Below are 20,738 nucleotides of genomic sequence, written 5' to 3' on the forward strand. Positions count from 1 at the left end.
GGACCTACAAGGGTATTCCAATTAGTCAAACATTACATATGGAAACAAGGAAAAGCAAAGTGGTTATTTTAAATTAAATTCTGCCTAAGTGTAAGCTGCAGTGCTTCTGAAAAAGGCCATACAGGGATGTACCTGTAATGTATATTGAGGAATAACTGTAGTCAACTTTGGTATAAAGGCGAGTTGGCAGTGACCCATTAATAACACCAAAGTGGGAAAGAGTCAGCTAAGTTTAGGGTGCTAACTCTGGGTGGATCAAACACTTCTCAAGTAGGAACATGAGTAAGCTCAAAAGAGAAATCATTTGTGGGCTGGGCATGGGATGGAAGTTTCCTTCTCCACTTCCTCCTTGGGTCAGTCTTATCTCACATGCACTAATTCCCTTCTGCTATCCATACTGCACTTTTATTTTTTTATTTTTCTTTAAAGATTTTATTTATTTGAGGGAGAGCATGCAAGGAGAAGCACAGGGAGAAGGAAAGCAGACTCCCTACTGAGCCCAGAGCCCAGCGTGGGTGGGGCTCGATCCCACAACCCCGAGGTCATGACCTGAGCTGAAATCAAGAGTCGGACACTTAACCGGCTGAGCCACCCGAGTGCCCCACGCTGTCCTTTTAGTGCAGGGCCTGTAGAGGCTGTTACATTTCCCAACTTTGCATTTTCCTTCCAACTGAGGATCTCAAGAAAATAACCCTTCTAAACAACGATGGTGGGATGGAAAGGGTAAATATCCACAAAGTATAAAAACACAACCAGCTATGCTTCTGGTTTCAACACTGATGAATTCCATTCAAATACACATTTTTTCAAAGATCTAGAAGGATGCTCCTTTTGTTCCTGAAACGTTCTAAATAAGGCGGTTAAACTTGCAATGGTATTAATTTCCAGGTGTTTGTGTCACAAATCTTTGCAAAAACCTATCCCTGAATCTTTCAGCCACTCCCTCTCATTGGCATCCCCCCTCCCTTCACTACTGTTCCAAAATCATGACTGACCACCTCAAGAAACAAGCAAGCCAGAACTAGAACAGGTATTGGGGAGCCTAGGTATATGTCTGGCAATGCTACATGAGTCTCAGATTCCATTTTTCTTTTTAAAAAAAGATTTATTTGAGAGAGAGAGCGAGCGCATGAGCAGGGGGATGGGCGCAGAGGGAGAGGGAGACAGACAAGCAGACTCCCCTGTCAGTGTGGAACCCGATGCGGGGCTCGATCCCGGGACCCTGGGATCATGACCTGAGCTGAAGGCAGACGCTTAACCGACTGAGCCACCCAGGCGCCCTTAGAAGCAGGCAGATGGAGAGGGAGAAGCAGGCTTCCCGCGGAGCAGGGAGCCCGATACGGGCCTCGATCCCAGGACCCTGAGATCATGACCTGAGCCGAAGTCAGATGCTTAACTGAATGAGTCACCCAGGCTAGGCTCCCCATCAACTTCTCTATCTTTTAGAAATGTCTTATAATACTAAAAATCTGACAAGCTTCTTACTCTTTTATACAAAAAAGGGTTCGTTGTTCTTAAATGTTTGGTATCATACTATAAAGTAAAATCAAGTGTTTTCCTTACTTAATTCCATGCCCAGCCCACAACTGATTTGTCTTTTTAAGCTTACTTGTTAGGTTCACCTTCAGAAATGCTTGGCACACTCAGAATCAGAACTAGAAACCTACTTTACTCCTTCCCGTCTGGTATCCTAATATTGTGCCACTGCCAATTCTTTTTTATAACAAAAAAGTATGTAAGTTCCACTAGTCTATGTAATTCTATTACCATGTGTCCCCTCAAAAGATAGGCTGGAGTCCTAACCCCTGATACCTGCAAATGTGTCCTTCTTTAGAAATAGGGTCTTTGCGGATGTGATTGAGGTAAGATGAGGCCATTAAGGTGACTCCGAATCCAGTATGACTGTGGGTGTCCTTACAAGGAGAAGAGGAAAGACACAGACACACAGAGAATTCCACACAACAACAGAGGCAGAGATCAGTGCGAGGCGGCCGCAAGCCAAGCCATGCTGAGGGCCTCCGGGAGCCAGCTGGGGCTAGAGGACAAGGAAAGCTCTGTCCAGAGTCTCAGTGGGAGCCCGGCCGTGCTGACACCTTGACTTCAGACCTCCAGCCTCCAGAACTATGAGAGAATAAATTGGTGTTGTTTTAAGCCAGTTTGGGGTACTTTAGTATGACAGTGGTGCTAGGAAACTAATACACCCTGTAATACAATTCAGGACGTATTTCAATGAAAAAATGTGTGTGCGTGCAATTTGTGATAAAGTGTCTGTGACAATCGCAGGGTCACGCTGGTGGACTGCCCTTGGAGTCCCGCTCTGCCTCCTCCTGGCTGAGAAGCACTAGAAGCATCCTCAGCTTTACCCCCTTGTCTTAGTTACCATTCTCGCCAGGGTACAAAACACCTCCTCTTTGTATGCAAATGTATTTGCCCATCGTGATCCACGCTTTGACTTCAAGACAACGGAATTGGGGACCGAAAGCCTGGTGCCGAAGGTCTGCGAAAGTTCGGCGTGGGCTCAGCTGCCGGGCACCAGTGCTGAAGGGGTCCGGGGCCGGTATTTCCTCAGACCTGCCCTGGCTCAGCCTCCACTCCTTGCTGTTCTACAAAGAAACCAGGACAAAGGCCCGCCGCCTGCAATCTGCCCCCGCCGCAGCACCTGTTCGCTGCCTCTCGGCCTCATGTTTATGCATTTCTTTGAGTCTTTCTCTCAGAGGCTCCCCGTGAAGAAGACTCTGCGAAAGAAGTCACGCGGGCCGTGATGCCTGTGACGCCAAGTGGACGCAGGCCGCTCCCCCGGGCTCTCTGCAGATCCGGGATGCAGGCCGCCCCGCTCTGAGGGCTCGGGAACACGCCCCCCTGCCTTGGCTGCAACGGCAGCCGCCGTTCACAGCAGTAACGCTCCATCACGGCTGCCTGTCCCTGGTGAGGCTCTTCGTTCGTTCCTCTCTGCTGCTTTAACTGACATCTGACAAAACTCAATTAGAGATCGTTTTGGGAAAGGGAGGCGAAGTGCCGCTCCCACGGTGGAAAGCGGAGGAGGAACGTGGGAAGACGCCACAGAAGGAAAGTCAGAGAAATGGGTGGAAAGCAGGCAGGGGACACTGGGAGGGAGGGAGGGGAAGGGGAAAAGGAGGAGTAAAAGATGGGAGGAAAGGGAGAAAGTGCTTGGCAAGTGCAAGCGAACTGGGAGCACGCTGGGAATAATCAAGTAGCGCGGCGACGTGCTCTGTCTGCGGGAAATGCCATAAAGATGCGACGCGGTCTTCTTCACACCATTCAAACAGGTATTTTGTGTGTGGACGTGTGGGTGTGACAGCTGGTAGAGGGGTCCCTCGGCAGGGCAGCCAGGGGCCAAAGAGTCTAAGCTGTACAGATTAAAGCGGGCTCCTTGGTCTGCTGCAAGGACACGTCTATGCTCCGAGTCACTGCCATCAGACTGGTGCTGGTGTGGTCACTGGCGGACAACCACACAGCTCTGGGCCACCCGCACGCGGCATTGACCGTGCAGGTTCTTGCAGCAGGGAGCCTTCCCACGGCAGCACGGCCAACGCGCAGGAGAGCTTGCCTGCGTCCTGCCTTCTAACGCAGGAAGGCACCTGGCGACAGGGCCTTCCTTACTGGTGGTCCGTGTTCCAAGAGCTCATTCCAGATTGTCTCTGGGTTCCCAGCAGCCACGGGGGACGTGGGGTCTGCCCCTTGGTGCCTGTGTGGCCTCAGTCCGCTACACGGCCTCTTTATGCCTCAGTGTCTTCATCTGTAAAATGGAGACAGTAATAGTTTCTCGGGGGGTCCTGGTGAGGATTAAGGGAGGCAGTGCTCGGAAGCGTGCCTGGCGGGAAGTAAGCCCTAACGAAGTGTTCAGTGGAAGGGCAGGACGGCGAGGTCGGCTGGCTCTCCAAGGCCTAACACACAACACGCCCGACACACTGGCTCTCTGCGGGGAAAACTGACGCTCCCAGTACTCAGCACAGTGCCTGCCACATACAACCAACAGGTCCAGTATGCTATTTTCCAATGGACAAAGGAAACAGAAAAGGAGCGAAACGGGACTCATCTATTACTTATTTCAAATGCTATTCTGGGAGGAAAGGCAGGTTTGATCAAGAAGAAAGCAATTCCCAGTGACTCTGATAGAGAATGCCCGGGAAACTTCAAGAGCTTGAGAGGATTCAGACACACAGCTTATATTTTACCCACTTTACCTAAAAAACATAGGCATTCTTTTCCTTGGAACGTTTTCTACAAAAGTTCTACCCCCAGGGCGCCTCGGTGGCTCAGTCGTTAAGCGTCTGCCTTTGGCTCAGGTCATGATTCCTGGGGTCCTGGCATGGAGCCTTGTATTGGGCTCCCTGCTCAGTGGGGAGCCTGCTTCTCCCTCTCCCAGCCTGCTGCCCCTCCCCCTGCTCGTGCTCGCTCTCTGTCTCTCTCTGTCTCTCTCTTTCAAATAAATAAAATCTTAAAAAAAAAAAAAAGTTCTACCCCTGGTCATAACCAGGATCCAGTTCCTTTTCTTTTCTTTTTTTAATTATTTGAGGTATAACTGACATGCAGTATTATATTAGTGTCTGGTGCACAACATGGTGACTCAACATTTGTATACATTGTGAAATGATCACCACAGTGAGTCTAGGTACCATCTGTCACCTTACAGAGTTAAAACCATATTACTGACCAGCTTCCCCATGCCATACATTATATCCCCATGGCTTATTTGTTTTATAACTAGAAGTTTGTAGCTCTTAATCCCCTTCACCAATCCCCCCATCTCCCTCCCCTCTGGCAAATGCCAATCTGTTCTCTGTGAGTCTGGGTTTTGTTTTGGTTGGTTGGTTTTTTGTTTTTTAGATTCCAAATATAAGCGAATTCATGTGGTATTTGTCTTTCTCTTTGACTTATTTCACTTAGTATAATACCCTCAAGGTCCATTCATGTTGTAACAAATGACAAGATTCATTATTTTTTATGGCTGAGTAGTATTCCTGTGTGTGTGTGTGTATCACATCTTCTTTATCCATTCATCATCTGATGGACACTTGGGTTGTTTCTGTACCTTGGCTCTTGTAAATAATGCTGCAATGAACACAGGGGTGCATATACTCTTTCAAATTAGTGTTTTCATTTTTTTTGGATAGACTACCCAGTAGTGGAATTGCTGGATCATATGGTGGCTGTATTTTTAATTTTTTGTGGAACCTCCATACTGTTTCCATAGCGGCTGCACCTAAATTTACATTCTCCCCAACAGTGCATGAAGGCTCCCATTTCTCCACATCCTCTGCCAGCACTTGTCTTTTTGATGCCAGCCATTCAGACAGGTGCGAGGTGATGGGACCCAGTCTCTAAGTACAACACATTCACGGCAGATTTGTATCTATTTATATAAACTATTGATTGAGCACTTGGTTAAAAAACCGAACATTTCTAATACATGTGAAATTTAGGTAACATATATGTTACCTAATTTATTTTCAATAAGTTATATACGTTCTATTTTACTACCATAGTATGCTTACTAAAAACACAAAATAGAAAATAGAAAAATTTAAAAGGATGAGATAAAATATATGTATTTCCAATGTTTTCTTCTTCTGTAGCCCCATAAATTGTCCTGAGCCCTTCACTTTGAAAACCCCTGCTATGACTCAGATATCCCAAGCCAAGTAACTTAAGAGTTAGCCTTGGCCATATGGTTAACTTTGGCCAATGAAATGTGAGTGTGAAGTGTTGTTTCTGGGCAGAAGCTTTGCACAGCCAGTGTGTGATCTGCCTGAGTGCCAGTGATGATCCGGGGGCGGAGGCTCCGCAGCCTGAGAAACGAGTGAGGACAAGGAGGAGCAGAGACCCCAGCTAAGTCCCCACAAGGTACACCGGCCGTGCGGTAGTGAAACACACCTTTGTTGTTTGAAGTCCCTGAGAAGTGGGGGTTGTTTGTGGCCACAGCATAACGTAGCCCATCCTAACTGGCACTGTAATCTTCCTTACTGCTGCTATCCCAAATGAGTCTGAATTAATGAGGTCGAGTGTCATTATATCTTGATGCTCATCATGCTCACCCATCAAAAGCAGAGCACACATTTTTAGAGACAACTTTAAAAATTCTAAGTGGTTCAATCCCTACCTTCCACATTTAGGCATCACTTCTGTGCCCTGTGGAAAGGCTTTGTGGGACAGCTACGATCCTCAAAGCCATCAGTGATTTCAGGTGCGCACACACCACCCGATAATGTCCCAAACAAAGGGAAGGTGTAGGATCCTCGTCACACAGGCCTTATTTGGTTTGGAAACTTGGGAGACAAATGACATCCTAGTGCCTGAAATGGGAAGCTGCTCTTCACACTGACCGTGGGAATTCGGCATGGCTGCACTCAGGCTTCTGTGTCCTACTGGGAGCATCAGCTCATGCCCTCTGCTGACGTTTTCCTGGGAAAAACAGACTTTTCACGCCCTGTTTCCCCATTGCATGATGCAATGCTTATGTTCTTGGTAAAGAATACTCAAGTTGTGACATCATAATAACCGTGGGTATTACTCATGATAAGCTCACAAGCCTGGCAAGGCACATTCTGTACCCTCTTTATCACTGAAGTCAGCAGTGGGCTTAAAAATAGCATCTGCTCCCACACCCAGGGTACCACTGATTCATTAATGGATGGACAAACACTGTTCTTGACTCCCTACTTATATGGGGTGTTAGATTGAGACTCCTAGAACTGATGCACAGCATTAGTCCCCACCCTAATAGAGGTGCTATGCTAGACCAACTTATGAACAGAGGTCTGCAGATCCCAAAAGAAGAAATGCTCAGAAACTACAAAACCAGGATTTAAGATGCTGTCATGTTGATGACTCAAACGTGATCATCCTAAAATGTAATTAAGGAGAATATCTATAAACTTGGGAACTGTAACATGCTGAACATACCAAAATAAAGAGGGATGATGTTATAACGATAAGTGGTAGTCGTCTTAGTAAAGTCTATAAATAAGTCTGAGATTTTTCATTGTTAAGGGAGAGAGAGGGTATTCGATTTCAGGTGCCTGATTCAGGTTCTTTGGAGAGAAATATCCCTAGAGAGCGTTTTCATAATTTATAGTCATCTGTAAAAACACATAATAACTTTTGCTCAAATTCTATGTTCAATAAGCAATCTGAAGTCTTCCTGGGATTCTAGAAAGGCCTCTCTGACCAAGGAGGAAATACCTAAGCACGCCCACCCTCTCTCTATAATGATCCAGATTAATCAATCAGTCTTCTATAGGATTAGTTACTACGAGTCAGAACCTCATAATCCTCGATGAAATTTATGAAGTCAAACTTCCAGATCTGCCAGGTTGAGAATTCAAGAGGCCACGGTGAGCATCCACAAATGTCTGCTGAGAGCCTACTATGTTCAAGCACCACCCTGAGGGCTGTGAGAACACCACGAGGAGACGGGGAACGTGAGAGCAAATAACTGATCAGATAGGGCCGTTGTAACTGTTACCGATGATATGCCGCAGGGTTTGGAGGGAGGACTCAGCACAGGGCAGAGCACCCCAAGAGGAAGCAGGGGTGAGCCGAAGCACAGAGACCAGCACGTCAGAAGACACGCATCACAGCTAGGGAATAAGACTAAACCCATTTTTATTTAAGGTTTATAAGCCATCTACTTCCCCCAGGACCTGGAATGGTTTGCAGATACAATATAAAAACTAAGATAAGTTCAGATCCAACAGGAACAGCCCTATCTGAAGGGAACACAAGGAAGAATAAGGATGCCTGAACGCAGCTGAGGGCTCCTGTAGGGAGTGGCACATGCCTTTGGAAAGATGAGCTGCAGGCAGACATGGTTTTGGTTTTATCCTGTAGGCAGCAAGGAGTCGAGGAGTCCTGAGAGGTGTTTGCATGGGAGGAGAGGACCAGTCGGGCCGCTGAATGGAACATGGCCTTGCGTGGCCAGGGCCGAGAGGCTCCCAGCCCGCCCTGGAGGAGCATCTTTGAGGGGGTAAGATCCTGAACAAAAGGAGGACTTGGTGGGAACCTAAGCCAAGGCCACAGACAAGAGACCGAAGGAGCAACCTAAAGCCTGGTGACTGGCGGGGAAGGGAGAGGACAAGAGAGGGACCCGACATGCTGCAGAGGTGGGGTGACAGATGACAGAACTAGGGGCCCTTGCTGGCTTGGAGTAACAGAAGAAGGCACGCCCTGGGGTTTATGGCCAGGCCTAGGGGCTCTCTGAATCCCCAGGATGCTCACTGGGGTACAGCTGTGGCAATGACCCCTCCAGCCTCCCAGATTCCCCATGAGTGCATCTCCAAGGCCAGAGCTGATCTAAAATGAAATCTGCTCTTAAGACTGCATCCATGAGTTACTGTCCCAAGATGACGCTCACCTGCCGCAGCCGGGAGGACACTAGCAGGTAACTAATAAAACCTTAATCCCTAGACTGGGGGTCCAGGAGTGACAGGGACCTACAGCCACTCAGCAACGCTTCTAGAGGCACACAGGTCAATCAACACCGTCTGGCCAATGAGGGCAGCTCTTGTTACACATTAGATATTAAGGGAGAACGTCCAAATTTCTGTGTTCCCTCTGATGGCAGATGCAGTGAGAGCTCTAGGTCTTTCACTAGCATCAAATACATACACTCCATCTACCCCAAAGTGAGCCAAGCGGACCCAGTGCTCAAAGTCCTCTGTATGTCAGTTCTCAAAAGGTGGTGAAGGACGAAACTTCACCACCACCCTCCACCACAAGGCTCTCAACTGCTCGCCTTGTGGTCTTGACCCTGCCAGCCAAGCCCTTTTCATTCCTTTTTAGTTAAGCAGAAAATGAACCATCAGCTCCATTTCCACTCTCTCTGCATGAATCCTTTTCCCTTTTCTTTCTTGGCTCAAACTATATGGCTCATATAGGATTCCCACCGCGTTCTTCAGTGACTCTTACCTTGCTAAGTATTCTTTTCTTCTAAGAAATGCTGAATCCAAATAAAAGGTGGCAGAGAGTATGAGAATACATTCTAAGGGGCAAATACAAGAAAGGTAAAAGAATAAACCTGTTGATTTCTCATTCCCCAGCTCTGACTCCCACAAAATGCTAGATATTATTGGGGGGGGGGATGTGGGGACCTCTATGGAAGTGAAGTCAGCAGCCTGGGAACCTGTTTCCCATGCTTACTCATGCCATAAAATCCCATTAAGTCACCATGAATCTCTGGGAGAATAAGCTCTAACACCAGTTAGTTTAAAAGTAGAAACCACTCTGCAATTTGCTATTTCCCCCCCAACTCTTCACCCAGAGCACGGATGAAAATCAAGAGTCGGCCTCTCCCCAGGTCTGGAGGAAAGTGAGGCGCCGACGGCCAGGGTCAGGGTGGGCAGCACTTAGGAGTGTGTGAGGGGCAGCGCTGGGCCTACAGATCTGGCCTCCACACACAAGGATTTGGGGGCAGGAAGCTCCTCCGTGCCCACTTTGGTCCTGGGCCTCACGAAGTGACTCTGAGCTGTGGGATCGCGACTCAGCCATATAACAGAAAACAAACGAGGAACAAGATGAGCCTCTTTTTAGATGCAGGCTAAAATTTGGGAAAAGTTATCAGAACTACGAAAAGCAGTGTGCTTGCTGGCAGGCCGGTTTCCTTTTACTCACAGGAAACCCTTCCCGCTGATCTAAGAGAGAGTCCCACCTGCTCCGAGACTGAATGTTGGTGCAGAAGGAGAGGGAAACGGCACCGTGAGTTAACCAGTGACAAAGACACCAAAAGAATTCTGAGCAGGGGAGATGCAAGCCGGCTCCAGCACACAAGTCAACTCTGTGGAAAGAAGGGCCATAGAGGAGGACCACCTGCATCAAAGCTTGACAGTCTGTAGCTCAGACGCTTCCCCTGGGCACAAACCACACAGATTTGGGCCACAGACAAGACCGAAGACCTCATTCCAAAAGGAATGAGAACTTTACTGGGTCAACTGACAGAACTGGGATATGAACTGTTAGATAAACTATTTCATCAGTGTCGTGTTCTCTAACGTTGGAGACCGCGCTGTGCTTTGGAGGAGTACCCTACTCTCGGGAAACACGCAGGACATGCTTGGGGTAAGGCGGCAGCGTCGGCTAGAACTCCGTGTGATACTGGAAAGGCTCTCTAACCTCAGGAGCCACTAGCCACAGGGAGCTATTGAGCAACTGCAAATGTGGTGGCCGGTGTGATTGAGGAACTGACTTTTACATTTTATTTCATTCTAATTTAAATAGCCACGTTTGGCTTGTGGCTAGGGTATTCGACGGTGCAGAAATAAAGGGCCATGACATCTCTAATTTACCCTCAAATCATTCCCTGAAAGTACATCTATATGAAAATACAGATGTGTATGCATACACACACATGTGACAACAGAGAGAGCGAGCATGCATCACTGCGAGCATGCGATGGGGTAAAATAACTGGTGGATCTGGGTAAAAAGTATGGGGCTACTCTTTGTTTTTATTTTTGCAAATTTTCAGTAAGTTTACAATTATTTCCAAACAAAATACATTTTTTTTAAATGTATGAGGGTGAACATTTATTCATTAATCCATGAAATCTAACAGGATCCAGCTGGAACTTATTTGCAGGTAGGGGTTTGGGGCTAGGAAGTTCAAGGCATCCTGAAATTTTGAGCAAACAGAAGAGATCCCACAGAAAACTCAATGTGTCCCCAAAGCCTTGCTGCTTCTTTCCAGCAGCAGGATCAGTGCTGCTCCCCTCCTGCTCGGGGCCTTCCCCCCTCTTTCCACTTGACCCTTGGCCTGTGTAGGTTCAGAAAGGACTTGACTGCAACGGCAAGTTCAGGGCAGTTTTCGCCTAATAGCTTTTTTATTGACATATAATTCACATACCATAAAAGTCGCCCTGTGAAAACGCACAGCCCAGTGGCTTTAAGTACATTCAGTTGTGCGACCACCATCACTATCTAATTCCAAACATTCTCATCCTGGAGGACCCCCCACCCATCAGCAGCTGCTGCCCGCTCTGCCCCCCTCTGCCCCTGGCAACCTCTCATCTGCTCTCTGTCTCTCTGGATTGGCCTATTCTGGACATTTCATGCAAACGGTACCGTACAAGTGGCCTTTTGTGTCTGCTTTCTCTCGCTTAACAAAATTTTTTCAAAGTTCACGTGTCATAGCACATGTCAGCTCCGCATTCCTTTTTATTGCCAAGTAGTATTCCCCTGAATGGACAGAGCACATCAGTTCACCCACCCATCAGCTGAAGGCCACCTGGGCTGCTCCTACTTTCTCGCTGCTGTGGACACCGCTATGAACTCGCGGACAGGAGTCTGCGGGGACAAATGTCTGCACCCCTCCCGGGCGTAACCTGGAGTGGGACTGCCGGGTCGTGTGGACACTCCAGGCTTAGCCTCTGGAGGAGCCGCCAGCCTGGGTTCTAAGGCGGCCTCCTGACGTCCCCAGGAGCTGTGCCACACAGCGGTGCCCGTGAAAGGCCGAGAAGTGGCCGCCCTCCCGTCAGCTGCGCACTAGCATGGTCTGCATTCCAAGCGGGAGTCAGGGTTTGTTGGACTCGAGGTCCATAAACGAGGGACGCTGTGCCTCGCTCGCTGCCAGCCGCGTGCTCAGCCCTGCATCGTCCCTGCGCACGAGCCAGCACCTGGCGTGGCAGACAAGGTCTGGCAGGCCGTGCGCGCCGCCCGATGAAGAGGCTCTCTGTGCTGCAGCGGGAGGCGAGCTGGCGCTCTCTGGCTGCCCCCTCGCCGCGGCCAAGCTGTTGGTGCTCCTGGTCGAAGCCTCGGGTCGGGTTATTTACTGTCGCCTGCAGCCGGTGCTCTGAGAAACGCCTGCCGAGAACCTGGCCGGGAGGGAGCCTGGAGCAGGGGGCGAGGGCCACGAGAAATCCAGACAGCAGTGGGACGTTAGCCTGTTAGCCCCGGGACACTCCAGAATGAGGGCAAAGACCGGCACCCCGAGACGGGAGCCCGGGAAGGCAGCCAGGCCCACCCCTGACGTGACTGGTGATACCCCATCAGGCACGCGGCCCCTCTGAGCGCCACGTTAGGGCGCTGGACTGAATCCCTAGGCAGAGGTATGAATTCCAAAGCTACCTAAGCAAGTTTTGAGGCTGGGAAGATGGGCTGGGGAGGCAGGGATGAGTTTTACAGAGAAGGGAAAGAGAGATGTCCCGGAATGGCCGGCTCCCCACTCTGCTCCCGTGAGAACTGGGGGAGCCCCTGGGAGGCCCTTCTGCCATTGGGAGCCCTGTGCTCTCTGCACCATCCTGTCCCCTTGCCACGGTCCACCGCCCGTCACCTTTCCTGCCTCAGGACCAACTTTGTTGCCAAACCTTTTAAAATAAATTGTATTCCAAAGGCCAATGGCTGCCGATTTCATAAAGAGACCTGGACCATGGTTTTGTGTTGTGGGGATGGAGAAAGGGAAGGCAGCTGGCCTGAGACACCGAAAATGTCCGACCTTGGCCACAACCTGTCCCCAGGGCCCCCGTCAATCTACACATTCTAGCCCATCACTCCGTCATTTCTTCCTCAGCTCCATGAGTATTTAGCGGTTCGCTGTAGCTCTGAATGTTCCCAGGTAATTACTCCTAACTCCTGCTCATTCATTCTTTCCGCCATCATTCAATAAATATTAGTTATGATCTGTAGTCACTTCTTGGTGTCCAATATGCTCAGCCTTTCAAAAATCCTAGATAATGGGGCCCAGCAGCGCCTGGGCCGATGAGAACAGGGAAAGAACACAGACTTGACCTTTACGTAGACTGTCTCAACTAATCCTCACAACTGCCCCGCGAGGTCATTATTATTATCCTCACTTTGCACAAGAAGCAAGACAGTCAGAGAGACGCACAGGCTTAGCCGCCCATGGTCACACACCGGTCGAATGGCAGAACCAGGTTCCCACACACAGCAGCGTTACTCAGAAGCCTGCTTTTTGTCATTAGTAGTATTAGTGACATTTTCAATACCACACACCCTCATTCAAGCGTGATAGGATTATTATTTGTAAAAAGAACAATGGATCCGGAGTTAGAAAACTTGGGTTTCAAGTCTGGCTCTGTATTGTTAACTTTGAGCGAGTCAGTTAGTATTTCTGAACATAGGTTTCCTTGTCTGTAAGGGACGCAATGTTTCCCGAAGTATGCTCAGTGTCCTGTCAGCTATTAATACTTATCATGGAAAAAGAAGAAAAAAATGAGATTCAAACAGTTGAAGAAATGCTGGGGCCAACCCAATGGAGCTGCTTCACTGCAGGACTCCTCGGAGCCTTTAATCCACTAGTGAACACTGTGCATCTCCAAGAGATGGCCACACAACATACTGTGTGACCCAAATGTCTTTACCAAAGGATAACTTCTTTTTTTCCCTCCACACGAAGTATTTTTGGTCAAGAAAGGAGATTGGAAAATACTGACTTGGATAATCCCCAAGGAACCTCCCAGCTCTAACAGTGAATAATTATCTGATTCGTCTCATCCTTCCAACTAGATGGCTCATTTTCTGAGGGCAGGGTGTGCTTCTCTGTGAAATCGACAGGAGGGCGGCCAGGTAGAGGCAGGTCCGAAGGTTCGTTCAGAGGAGCAAAGGGAGCTAGAGACAGCCCCCTGTGGACAGCCGTTCCTATAAAGGACTAGCATAGCAAGAGATACCTCCCATCCCTTTCTTACTTTTAAAATAAGTAAGCAATATCCAAATGCAACTGGGCTGGCTGTGTTCCCCCAAAGCAAATTTTCTGGGCATTAAAGAGATTTCAACCTGTCTTGACAGACTTAAGAGGAAGAATCAATACTGTCTGTTCATGACCCTTCAACGCCACATCTAAGTCTTTAGGGCCAATCTGTGGGTTGGCGGTTTCACAGATTGGTGGAGACGGCGCTCTGGGTGTGGGAGAGGGGGTGGTCCAGGCCTTCACTGCTCTGCAGGCACCTTTTCCCCTGGTGCGCAGGAAGAAAGGGTCCTAACAATAGAGACCCTGCTGGGCCTTGAGGGACGGTTATACATGCCAGGCTGGAGGGATGGAGGAGGAGGAGGATGGGTGCAAAGGTGAAGGGGCAGCGAAGTATAGAACATGTCTCAGGACACTGAGTACAGTTCTCAGAACAGAGAATAATTTCCAGGTCTTCAAAGGTTTCCCCTAAAGCTCCCTTCTTTTTAAAGGAGACCCATGATTTTCCTTGGGACATTTTTATATATGACTTAAAATTGCCAGATCACTCTTGGAAAATATGCTACTCATCTTGGCGGAGGCACTGTGGGAAGACGTGAATGTTCTCAAGATATATCTCCACGTGGTCCTCAGCCCCAACTTCCAGATGCCCACAGCACAGAATGGAGGATGCCCTGCTGCGGAAGTAGCACGAAACAAAAAAACAAAAGACACTGCACAATTACCCCCCTAAGGCCTCTATCTAGAAAAAAGCCCAAGAGTTAGAAATAGAAATAGCCACTGCCTCCATAGATTCATCCAGAGCTCCTTTCCAGACCCCAGCTATCCCCTGCTGTTCCAGGGTCCAGATTTGGGCTCCAGGATCAGAATGGCTCATCAGAATGGCTCTGGGCTAAGAAGAGCTCCAGTCAAGACATCATGGTAGGGCTTAGGACTCAGGATGCTGGGGATTCAACGTCTGAGCAATTAGGTCTAGATGTCACCTCATAGGTTACAGACTTCTGTGAGGAACCTGGAGAGAGGAAGTGATAATGACTGCATCCTATTTAAAAGTGCACAACAGGCACCATATCCAGAATATATTCAGAACTCTTAGAACTCAACAACAAAAAGACAAATAACCCATTTTTTTAAAAAAATGGGCAAAGAATTTGAATAGACCTTTCTCCAAAAGACACATACCAACAAGCACATGAAAAATGCTCATCATTATGAGCCATTAGAAAAAGGCAAATCAAAACTACAATGAGATACCAAGAGAATTGGAAACATATGTCCACACAGAAACTTGTACACAAATGTTCACAGCATTATTCATAATAGCCAAAGTGGAAACAACCCAAATGTCCATCAAGTGACTAATGGATAAACAAAATGCGGTACATCCATACGGTGGAGTATTATTCGGCAATAAAAAGGAATGAAGTGCTGATAACATGAAAGAAGTGGGAAAACATTATGCCAAACAAAAGAAGCCAGACGTAAAACACCACCTATTATATGATTCACTTACATGAAATGACCAGGACAGGCAAATCCATAGAGACAGGAGGTGGTTAGTGGTTGCTAGGGACTAGGTAAGAGGGGGGAATGATGGGGAGGGACGGCTAATGGGTGTGGACTTCCTTTTTGGGGTGAGGAAAATGTTCCGGAATTAGGTAGAAGTGATCAATGCACAACTTTGGGAATATACTAAAACCCAACGAGTTCTGGGTACAAATTAAGGCATTTCAAAAGGGGTAACCTTATGGTATGTGAGTAATATCTCAATAAAACTGTCTAAAACAGGGCACAAACACAAATGCTTACTTATGACCCGATGACCCTGAAAGGGGTCTTACCATCTCCTTTTTACCAGCGAGGAAACTCAAGGATTGGCAAGGAATGGCTAGTAGCCAACAGTTGGACGGCCAGCCATGTGACAGAGGGGGTTTAAGCTTGGGTCACTAACTCCAAAGGCCACGCTCTGCCCACCTCTCCACGCTGCTTCTCGCTAAGGTGATAAGCTAACTAGCAACTGCAGAATGGTTCCTATGGAAAAAACAGCACTCCCTGGACAAAGAATCACTGACCGACATAAAGTGCTAGTGTGGGAAGTCGTGTTAAAGGGCACCTCGCCAAATCCCTTCAATTTACAGATGAATAAGCAGAGCTTCAAGGCAGTCAACTGACCTGTCCAACCAAGGCGGCAAGGCTGGTGGGAACGTTCACCCCTCTCGTTTTACAGAAGACAAGCTGGTGTATTGTTCACTGCGATTAGTTAGGAATCAAAAGGTAGATGGAGTTCACCCCGTTGGGGCATGCAGGTCAACAGGTATTCAGCAACCTTCAAACACGCCAGTCTCACATCCAGATCCCAGCAAGAAGATCACTCAGGCCGGTTATAGCTCACATTATTCTGCAGTTACCCTGAAATTTCTCTCCCAACCCCAGGAGTGCTCTGAAAAGTCCCACCAGGGTGCGACTGTTCCAAGGATCCCTCAGCTTTTGAACTACTTAGCAGGAACAGGGAGTTCTGGATTTAGCATTCAAGTGTGAGGATAAAGGCTCAGGAGACTTGAGCAACGTTCCCCCCGCCAATCCGAAGTGACTCTATGGGGAACCACTTGCCAAGGGAAGGAGAGGAGAGCTGGAGCCAAATGAACTCCCACTGTATTATGGGGCCCTGAGTACTCCCAAACTGGGGTTTTTTCATGCCTCCTAAATGTCTCCACGGGGATGTCCTGTCTTGTACTTAAAATGTCCCAAATCGAGGTCATTACCCTATTCTCAGCCCGCAAACCTACCCCTCCCTTGTCTCTCTTTCTCTCACAACTATACTATCCTCACATTCCCCGAGCGGCCCGGGCGAAGTACCCGGCTTGCCTATCCCATCCTTTCCTCTTCCCGCACTGACTCCTCATCCGCTCCATGCTGGAGTCTGCCTCCTGTGCACGCTCGTGGCAAGAACCGTCCTAGACTCCTTCTGTTTACCGCACTAAGGTCGATCCCGCCCACTAACTAGTCAAGCCCTTCAGAGCAAGGAGCAGCCAAGACTATTTAAACACTAAAAAAGAAGAGACGGATGACCTCACATGAACAGGTCATGGAGAGGTTATCAAATAAAAGATAGAGCCAGGAAGAGCAGAGCAGATGGGGCTGTGAGCCACTCCTTGCACGGATTCTGCTGGAACGGAGAGGCACACCAATGCACGGGGGGCTACTGACTGCATCTGCGAATTATTAATGATTTCAGTGTAGTCCGTCTGAACTCTCCATCTGTTGATGGCAACTACAGTCAAATAAGCACATTCAAATGGAAAAGTCTGTGACCTGTGACTTGCTCCAGTCGCACCAAGTTTGACAGCCACTGTCCCCCAGCCATGCCTTATGCACCACTGCCTGGAGCAGCCCCGGGCTCCCTGGCTGCCCACCCACACCAAGGCCAGCCTTCAAAAACCAGATCAAATAAGGCAACCCTGGTCACTTGGGACCCTCAGGGTTTTCTCCTGATGGTGCTCATCACAAATTACCTTGCATCGCTTGGTATCTTTTGCTGCTTTGTTTAATCCTGGCTGCAATGAGTTTATAAGTTCTTGGAGAAGACAGAGCTGGTGCTCAAGTGGGCTAATCCACTGGGGCACCGTATGAGCATTAGTACTATTAGCCTTCATTGCTTACTGGTATCCCCCAGGTCCCAGGCATGTGGCACCAGCTACCAAACGTGCTGAAGGCTGATGAGCAGTTTTTCCTCCAGCTTCTTCTTAAATGAAACCCCTGCCCTCCAAGACCCAGAAATTCCAGCTGAACATCCACCTGCTCGCCGCTCAATCAAGCATACCGCCCCTTCCTTCTGCTACAGTCCCTACACTGCTCTAAGCCCAGTCCGCCGGGGGTGGCGGGGAGGGGGGGAGGCAGGGACCGTTCGGCCATGCAGTGTCTCTGCACGACACCCATCATTTGTCTCAGGGGTTAGAAAAACCTAGGACTGACAAACCCTTTACTGCTCTGTGAAATCAAAATGATAACTACGTAGAGTTGGAGAAAGAAGCGATTTTTAAATTATACTGGGCACTGAGCCAAAAGCCAGTGGTGACACAATGACAAGTCATTTGTCCAGGGCTGGCCAAAAACATTCACGGGGGTGCGCTCTTTTTCACCTAATAATGCTTGGGTTGGGGTTCTGCTTTCGATCCTGAAATACCCCCTGTGCACTCTCTCCAAAACAGCATCCTCTGGCTGCCCATCCCGTGTGGGGGCAGCCAGTGCAGAGGGGTGGGGCAAGGGGGCCCCAGTACCCTTTACCAGTCATCTGCACACAACCAGTCTAATACCAAAGACTCCAAGGGAGACCCCCCTGCCTTCAGAGAAGATAGTCTCATCTGGACATCCCTGCAGTCCTAACACTGGGACTACTGGTCCCTCGGGGGCACATCAGAACCCGCACACGCAGCCTGAAAATAAACTCAGGCCACCTGGACCCCAGACCCAGCCTCCTCATGTCCTCCTCGCATTGGTTAATCTGCCTCGGCTCTCTACTGAGCACTAAATACTGTATTTGGGCCCTGCATTAAGCATCTTTTCAGTAAAGCGTCTAGAAGGTTCTGCTGTGTTCTTCGCTTTCACTCACACCAGAGCCCCGCTAGCTGAGGACGAGACCACACGTGAGAGTGATCAGTTGGCCCGACCTTCCCATGAAGGCACCCCTGTTCTCTTCTCGGGGTCCTAGCCCGATGCTCTGCTTCCGTTCTAGACCCACACTGTCCAATACAGTGGCCACCAGCCACAGCGGCAATTTAAATTAAAATTAAACAGAATTTAAAACTTGGCTCCTCGGCCACACCTGCCACGTTTCAAGTGTTCAACAGCCACAGGTGGCAAGTGGCGGCCGTCTTTGTGTGGATCTAGAACATTAAACTAGTGCAGAGCGTTCTATCAGACAAAACTATTCGAGATGGCGACATTTACACTTGGAGGCAGTCAATTTTTTAAAAAACTGACACCTTGTAGTCCTGAAGAAAATGTATTTCCAACCCCAAAGAGCAAACTGCTTCACCTAAAACACCCAGTGAGGTCAAGGTCACCTCAGAGCAAGGTTCTTCACGTACCAAGCACTCACATTCTTCAGACATCGGTCTGCTTGTCTGGACTGCTTGTCTTCTTTCTACTTCCCAACTCTGCCTTCCATCTGACACCACACTCCGATGGAAACTGTAACCGAAGCATGTGAGTGACTCTCGTTTCTCTCTGGGGTTGGGAAGTCACCGCCTCTCCATGGGCCGGCCCTGTCTGCGTCTGCCAGGGCTGCTGTGACCCTGAACCGGAGACTGGCTGGCTTAACCAACACTAGTGTAGCTGTCTCTCCCAGCTCTGGGGGCTAGAAGTTCAAGATAAGGCAGCAGCAGGGTTGGTTCCTTCTGAGGCTGTGGAGGAGAATCTCTCCTAGCTTCTGGTGGTTTCCGGCAATCTTCGGTGTTCCCTGGATTGTAGAAGCATCGCCCCAGGCTCTGCTTTCATGCTCTCATGCAGTTCTCCCTGTGTGTGTGTGTGTGTGTGTGTTCAAATTTCCCCTTTTTTATAAGGACACCAGTCATATAGGATTAGTTCATTCCAGTATGAAGTCATCTTTAATTACATCTGCAATGACCCTATATCCAAATAAGCTCACATTCTGCGGTCCTGGGGGTTAGGACTTCAAATATAAATGGGGGGGGGGCGGTAGGGTGGGGAGGGAGACACAATTCAACCCATTACAGGCCCTCAAAGCCTCCAAGAAAAAGCACTCCTCCTGGCACACCATCTGTTTTCCATTATTCTATTAACATGAAAAGATCCGTAAGAAGTTACTAGCTACTCAGCTTTGTGGGAGCAGGTGGTGACCCCAGGCAAGAGCTTATACCACATAAGGCTATTTCCATTATACATAAAGTCAGTTCAAGCCCACTATACTAGATTTAACAAGTCCAAAAACAAAGACAAAAACATAGACTTTGACAGAAGTGCAAGAAGAAAACTATGACAACTGTCATGGTCACAAAATACGGTGCAGGTAACCTCTGCCATGTTCCTCTGGCCACACACCTCACTGGACAGGTATGTTCTCCAGGAGGCGTGGCCAACACAAATGGGAAACTCTCTCCTGAGCCAGACTCCTTAACAGAGTGCTTAGTCATCACAAACATCACACAAACCACTGCCCGAGCTTGTCAGATGTGAGCATAAAGAACAGAAAGTCATTCACCAGCACAGCGAGCCCAGAAATGTGCTTCAGCTCACGGCCCAAGCATCTCAGGGTGGGATAGGAGAGCTCTTCATAAATTTAGGTAGCAAGGAACGGAGAAGAACCAACAGGTTCCAGGGCTAGAAAACCTGGTTTGAATCCTAGCTTTGATACTTCCTAGATGAAAAATCTTGGACAAGGCAGTTAACTAACAACCGTAAGCCTCAGTATGCTCATCTGTAAAATGGGGAGCATGAGCTCCACCTCACATGATTAAAGAAAGACCTAGTGATGGCCACCATTCTAATAACTAACCTTTACTGAGTGTTGGTGACGTATTCATGACACCTCCCAACAAGTCTGTGAGGTAAAGCACCATCTGCCCCAATTTTTTGAACAAGGGAACTTGGGCTTAGAGCCTGGCGCTGGGTCCCTGCGATTGCAAAGCCACACTCCTAACCATTTTACAATATGCCTGGTACACAGCAGGAGCTCTATAAAGGCTCGTTCTCTCTGCTTCCCACCCCTTCCCCTTCCTCTGGCATCTGCACAGTGTGTAACAATGCAGGCCGTACTACCACTGACCACTCAAATCTGCACAGGGACAGATCAACAAAAGTCACTTGGAGTAAATATCACCTCTGTCAGGACAGAATTAGTACCTCGTGTGACACTTCCCCAAACCCTCTTCCATAACCTTTTTACTACATAACATCCCTGGCAGTTGGTGGTGTCACTTTACTACTCTCCCCTTCTCCCTACAGCCCTGCCTCAGTCTACCTGCTCATTCTCAACCTCTGTTTATACGCAATAATAAGAGCCAATAATAAGCAACGGGATGGTCTGGCTTTTGACTTCCCCATTCTTTTTTTTTTTTTTTTTTTTA

General features: G+C 48.5%; 1 protein-coding gene across 2 annotated transcripts in view; it reads right to left on the reverse strand.

Moving 5' to 3' along the window:
• HIPK2 (homeodomain interacting protein kinase 2) overlaps nt 1-20,738 on the reverse strand; it is a 177,324-nt gene that overhangs the window by 132,135 nt on the left and 24,451 nt on the right. Inside the window, exon 1 of one of the 2 annotated variants that reach the window (XM_035021215.1) lies at nt 15,826-19,300. The exons of the other annotated variant lie outside the window; for it this stretch is intronic. The gene's annotated coding sequence lies outside the window, so the exon portion shown is untranslated. Of the gene's footprint in view, nt 1-15,825; nt 19,301-20,738 lie in introns of those variants that run through there. 2 annotated transcript variants of the gene reach the window in all.

This window comes from Mirounga leonina, unplaced genomic scaffold (genome assembly GCF_011800145.1).
Source record: "Mirounga leonina isolate KUSES-001 unplaced genomic scaffold, KU_Mleo_1.0 Mir_174, whole genome shotgun sequence".
Lineage (NCBI taxonomy): Eukaryota > Metazoa > Chordata > Mammalia > Carnivora > Phocidae > Mirounga > Mirounga leonina.